At 43.6% G+C, this 6,861-nt stretch overlaps 1 long non-coding RNA gene across 1 annotated transcript; it reads left to right on the top strand.

The window, feature by feature from the left end:
* The first annotated feature begins 2,158 nt into the window (after window positions 1-2,158).
* On the top strand, window positions 2,159-5,638 carry LOC118408970. Its single transcript, XR_004830382.1, has 3 exons — window positions 2,159-3,183; window positions 3,852-4,017; window positions 4,591-5,638. It is a non-coding gene; the product is annotated as an uncharacterized LOC118408970 (long non-coding RNA).
* Window positions 5,639-6,861: the final 1,223 nt, after the last annotated feature.

The raw sequence follows: 6,861 nt of genomic DNA on the forward strand, positions 1-6,861 counted from the left end.
GGTTATTGCTACCACTATGATATTTCTATGATGATAATGTTTTATACTGCTCATATGATGCTCATGTAGTAGTCGTATAATGCTCATACAATAAGATATCATAAAGACTAAGGGGGCTTTTTTGGCACGTTCTGTTGGATATCTACACAACAAGTAAAGGTGTCTAAAAAAGACACCTATAGGCGACGCATTTTAATGTTACTGACCCGCCCCGGGGTGTATATGGTGAGCTTGAGGGGGGGGGGGGGTATCTTGTTTGTGCGGGGTTGGTTCCTTGGGGGGGGGCAAAAGTGGCGAAAATTAAGGAGGGGCGAAAATATTCTGAACTTCTGATACTATTACACAGGCAATTTTCTTATCATGACATTATCTTTGACTTTGGTTATAGTCCGAATTGTCAGTCGATCGATCCTTCAATCGATTGCAACACGTGCAAACAAGATCTAAAACAGTACATGTACAAAACTTCAAGACTTGTATCAAGAACTTCCCATAACAATAATAGAGAGATTTAAAGCATTAAAAATTAAGGACTTAAATTGCTACTGCAACTGACGGCTTCAATCTATATATGGTTTCATTCGGTCAATATTGACCATGGCAAAATCCTAATTGATATCAGCCCTACAGCGTCGACTGTGGCTAAACAGCCCTATACGAGCATTACGTTCTCTGCCACATAGGGCACATCTGCAAGCTGACTCAGGTCTGTTGTAGAGTTCTTTTCGCAGGATCCGCTTTTCTTCAGCCATACGCATCAGTCTGGTTTCTCCTGATTTCTCATAAAGAAGATAACCATAACAATAATGTAGAATTCCAAAGAATTAAAGATTAAGGACTATGTGACATTATCTGACCGGTTCGGTCCATAAGAAGACGGATTATAGGATGCACAATATACAAGGTAATTACGTCCATAATCTTCTGTCTTTCCTCAATATAAACGAGGGACATGATAATAAAAAGTGTAGATCATCTTCAACAGTATGTTTGTACATAGTATTATTAGTACAGAGAAAAATATGGTTAATGTAGTTCTGAGCCTTCGTAGTTTTCAGGTCACGCTTCCGCATACCAAATGCATGCCCGATGGTACACCCTTGGGAAGGAGGCCCAAAGATCACGCCCCCCCCCCCCCCCCCAAAAAAAACCCTGAAACACCTGCTTTTCCCCTCCAGCTAAAATCGAACAGTCACGAGCCACCTCAAGTCCTGGTAAATAGCTAGAAGTGGCTTACGATGCACGTGAGGACAAAGCCGAAAACAAATGTCTACATGAACAACAGCGGGTGGAGCCAACAGGATCTACGTTTGATGATTTGATACCACCTTCAGCCAGACAGAACCTGGCTGACACATATGTTACATGTACTATGCAGTCTATACTATCCAGGTATGCACAATTGTGTACATGAGCCTAACCATGTCTTACTCCACAGATAGGGTAATTACAGACGGAAGCATGCGCTATACTACATCATATTTCATACATCATACTACTACATACAAGAGTAGCTCTCAGAGCATTGGCAGCGTCTTGGGCAGTTCAAACTTGGCGCTCTACCAATTACTCATAGCTCTTCTCCCCAGTCATTGGTCAATGCTACATTCAAATGAACTTCCATATATGGTGTAGTCACGTGTCCTATTCCTAAAATAGCCTAGTTACCTAGTAACATAAACATATGGTACAAATTCTCTACACGCCTTTTATCTTATCTGTCTCAGTCTGTCCGGCAAAGTAAAAAGAATAGACTGGACATATTTTTTGAACGTGTTCGCCTTTTTCTTAGGCATTTTGGCATCAACAAAACTGGTACCTGTGAACTTGCTAATAAGGCTACCTAAGAATGATCATGAATGTCTTATGCTACGGTCACATTTCCAAACCGGAAGTTACCGGAATAAAAAAAAAATAAAGCTACATTTATGAAGGATAGACATCCAAATTAAAAAGTAAAGCTGTTTATGGTCGTTTATCAGTTCACAAATTATGGCCACTACTTATTTTCTTTGCATTTTGTGTGTTTTAGGCCCTCTACATACTTTTTATTTGTTCACGAGAGCTGCCCAATCGGACCCCGGGTTGGAACTGTTACCGTAAAACTACCCCCAGCTTGAGGAGCGAAAGTTGCCTGGTCGGTTCCCGTTTAGAAATGTGACCGTAACATTACCCTTATTTTTGAGGAGCTGTTGAAGATCTTGTTTGAGAGATTTATTAATTCTTTTGGCAAATCTTTTATCCAATATTGTGTTGACCCTTTCACCTCACTTAGTATTAGGCCACAGTAAGTAGCTATTGTGGATGACATCAGCGCGAATACAATGTTTTGAATGGAATGAATGAGAGCCGATCTAAGTGACAAAAATTTTACTCATTGCGGCGCCCCTTTGTAATCAGTCCATCTGCATAATTCATCTCAGTTCGGGTAACGATGTTAGCCAGACCATGGCCACATGGGGTCGGCGTCATTGTCTTGGTGATGTCGGAATTTCTTAGTAATCGGTGACATCCCTAATTGATCTGAGCCGAAATGCCGCCGTGCTAATCAATGCCAAAAACATCCCTTTGTTTATTACCGACAGAACTCCGTATGTGGCCCGGCCGCTGGCACGGCAAGGTGCCACGGTACCGCTAAAGCGGTCATTACAGCAGCGCATCTCGTGGCGTATGCATCGCAGACTTTTCGCTCTAAATTTTCTCGAGTTTTCGCTTAAGTCTTTCCTCTAACCTTGTCGGACGATTTGAACACGCTTGTCCCTAGTTTCATCTTGCTGGCCAAGCCACCACGTATACGCCCCGTCGGCGGAAACCGCTTCCCGTTCAGCGGAGCCAGCGCGCCAAGACCCCGTAAACGTCGGCCCGTCCCTGGAGCCAGTCAGCTAGGTCTCCGTCGGTTCATTCCTCGGTACCGGTCAATCACGTCCCCGTTCCGGTGTCTCCCTACAGAGCCCTTGCGAGGCCCTTAACATAGGACACAACTTTCGCGGTCTCAAGCCGGATTTCCTCCGAACTTGTTCGTACGTACCCGGCGGCATTGCTTGGACAGTGCTTTGACAACGTACTCCCAGACTGTTGACTTCCTGACCCTTCTTGACCCGTCTTCAGCTTAGAGAGGCGAACATCCGGTCAACACCGATCAACTAGCCGAACCTTTCTTCGGTGACCGAACTCAACTCCACGGTGAGCTGCCATATTGTTGTATCTTGTTACAAACTTGTCCTTCTGATACTTCAACTACGAACATTGCCATTACCAGACACTCTTTTGTATCCCGACAGAAGTCATTTGTTCGGCGTCGTACTATGACAGCCTCCGACGAGCAATTTGTCCTAATTTTTGGGTATCTATTACGTAGACATTCAGTTTCATGGCGTGCCGGGTTGCACCATCCCAAAATATTACGCTAGTGTGCTTCCTATTCTGCAGCAAACCAGGCACATTGTGTACGTAGAGCTAGGGCACAACGATATATGTAGACGCCAATGGGCTCCAGAAACCATAGCTCGTGATTTAGTAGCTTTGGCACGCAAAATCTCTGAAATCCATTCAGTTCGACAGGCGATTCTAGTTGAACCAATCTGGCGATTGAAATCCCCCTGTAACATGCCGGACTTCCACTCACGCATCCGTGATTTCCGTACCGAGTTTCGCCCCCTCGTCGACGCTACCCCATCCGTTCACAGATGGTACCACGCAAAGCTGTGGCAGAAAAACCCTAACTATTTCGTTTCTGAACGGTATTTTTCTGAGCCATTCTCTTCAAATTGTTCCTAATTAAAGGCTTGTTTTGTTAACTTTTTTTCAATTGCTTCAATCGCCAGTTGGCTTCACATTTGGTGTATTTTTAGCACCGGACAGAAATGTTCCAGTCAACATGACGACGACCTTGGACTGTTTCAAAAGAAACATGGACTGGTTCGACTGACATGGACTTGCAAAATGGAGACAAATGGCCGCATGCTGAGGATTCGAGTAACTAATCGCCTATGAGATTATGTATGAATTTCTCCTCAGGTGAGTATGCCCGTTGTGCTGCTCTGGTTTAAGTCGACTTAGTTATGTTTAGTTAAGTTAAGTGAAAGGTTATGTTGAACGGGAAGACAACGACCTTAGTGATCTGACAGGAAATTTGTGGATTCTTGTGTCTGGCTCCCAGTCATTTGCTCTGCATGCGTCCCCAGACTTGCGTCCTTGTCTAAAACTTCTGTGATGCCCACTCAACAGTCCTGTCATTTATGTTGTTGTGGTTTATAACATTGCGTGCGTGTGTGTGTGTGTGTGTGTGTTCTCCCTCGATCCATTTACAGGCCGACCATACTTAACAAGAGCAATGATGACGATGTTCACTTGGACTCCACAACACCGCCACGCCACACACTGTGACTCTTTTTTCTTTATTTGTGATATCTCAACATCAGCTCCTACAACATATCTTTAATAGCTGTGACGAGCACCCAAATAAACGTGCAACGACGATGACAAAGTTATGGGTGACTTTGGAATAAACCATTAGTGTCAGTATCAGTATATTCGTATAGTATATAAAACGGGCGATGTCATTTTTGTGTTCTCTCTCGATCCCAACAGACTAACCATACAGGACAAGAGCGACAACGACGAGATGTTCCTGACACCCATACCTGTGTCCATCAGGACGAAACAGTTCCATCACAAAGTCAGTCGGGTCCTTCCACTGCAAGTCACTGAGACGAGCTGTATCGCTGGAGGAGCCGGAATAGACGTCTGTGCACCTTATAAAGTCGGGAAGGAGCTACACATCACCCAGAACCGCACCGTCCACAGAAGGAAGACAACGAGAGGGCCTAAGAAATGCCAGAACAGTAGCAGATCTGGAGCAGCAAATCGATTGCACTGCCACAACCACAGAAAACCTAAAACTAGTTAGACAATTCACGGGCTGGTTTTGGCTGATTTATACCATGAATATGTATATATAATGTGTATATATTATAATAGTGGATTTTATATGTACAACAAAGAACCGTACATAATTTTCCCACAGCGACGACGGACCTAATCAAACCGGAGGTGTATGTACTAATGAAGAAAACCAACATAAGAATATGCAGAAGTGGCCATCGATCGCTGGGAGGAGCTAGAAGATACATTTGTGCGGCTTGAAAATTCTGAACAGAGGGGAGCCACACAACATCCAGAACAGCGCCATCTACAGAAGGAAGGCAACATGAGGGAAGTAGAGGCCAGTAGCAGAGCCAAGACGTACAGCCGATAGATTGCGATCATACTTGTACATGTATAGATAACCTGACATGACACCAGTTATAGAATTCACGGATTGACTGATTGATTGACTGTTTATATCACGAATATGTATTTTAGTGTATACATTGTAGTAGTTGATTTTATATGTATATGAATGGACCGTAGATGAAATAACCGTTGTTTTGTGGTGTGACAAGACCTGTCTGTTTGATACGCCAAAATGTGCCCACCAGATATAATGTATTTGTATGACAGAGAGTCAGAGAGTATAGTTCAGAAGAAAAAGAGAGATCCGCAGCTAAGAACGAAGTTAGCGAGGCCAGCATTACTAGTATATAGTAACGTCAAACCATCTTAACAGTCTCCCGTGCCCAGTGTACGGAAAACCTTGTCTCTGCGTCCTTCCTTTATTCTAGCTATGCTAGTCTTCAAAGCAGAATCTAAACAACTTGAAACCCATTGGTTTCATGGCTTGTTTGAAACATGTGACTTATTAACTTTTCAAAATCAGGCTTTACGTAACTTGTATCTATATAGCCGGTATAACCTGGTATGACAGTCCTTCGGCGTAACACACCAGCTTCAATTCAAAACGACAACCACCTGAAAGCGCAACATTTCATATTTCATAAAAAGATATCGACAAAAATCTGTGACACATTGGTCTTCTATATTTTTTTGACCTCGTGAAGCATATTATCCCACCTTATAAAAGCAAAGCTCAGAAGATATTGGCAAAAGTTGTGCTATATTGGTCTTGTCTTCTTTAAAACATCTTATTTTTCTACCACTCAAAATCAGGCTCTCTATGACTCCGAACGATAACCAACTGACAGCATTTCATTCTATATTGTAAAAAGCACAGGCTTATAAAAGACATAACGGCAAAAAGCTGGGACATATTGGTTGCCATTGCAAATTCATAAAGCATGCGAAACATCGTAATAATCTATGTGTACGGCTTATGATATGCAAGGAGCGCAGTCACTTCCGGCTATGTGAAAAGACCGTTCCCTTAAATCATTGATCCTGAAAACAAAGAATGCCTCAACAAAGGAAGAATAACAGCTAGAATAGTCTTCAATGACCACTGTATGGACGACACCCCTGTGGTTTAGCCAAAAATCAATTCCCAAGGGAATGCATTCGTGGAATTTTCAAAATTCTTTCAAAGCGATCGTAATACTGTAGAAAATGCCTCCGCCCCTGAGGCGTCGCCAAAAAGTATTAGACATATTGCCATAAAAAGAAAACTGCATCCGGGAGCAACATCATTGACAATGATTGTGTGTGTATTCTGTGTTGTGCAGATCGGAGTTGTGTGAAGAGGACCTGCTAAATCTTACCGTAGAACAACATGAGGCAACCGGTGCTTGTTCTGCTGGTCGTCGGGGCGTTCCTGCACCCGGCCCCGAGTGACTCCGTAGATAGCCACGGCGAGCCCGCGCTGGAGGACGCCATGGATGCGCTAGGGAGGGTGCTGGACTACTGCGAACGGAACTACCGCGTCCTGAACCTGGATGCTGTGATAGGGATTCGCATGGTGGACGGTGAGTGGACAGAGTTTACATCACGTGGACATAGTGTGTGATATAGTGTGTGATATAATGTGTG

The sequence above is a fragment of the Branchiostoma floridae genome, unplaced genomic scaffold (assembly GCF_000003815.2).
Source record: "Branchiostoma floridae strain S238N-H82 unplaced genomic scaffold, Bfl_VNyyK Sc7u5tJ_666, whole genome shotgun sequence".
Classification (NCBI taxonomy): Eukaryota; Metazoa; Chordata; class Leptocardii; order Amphioxiformes; family Branchiostomatidae; genus Branchiostoma; species Branchiostoma floridae.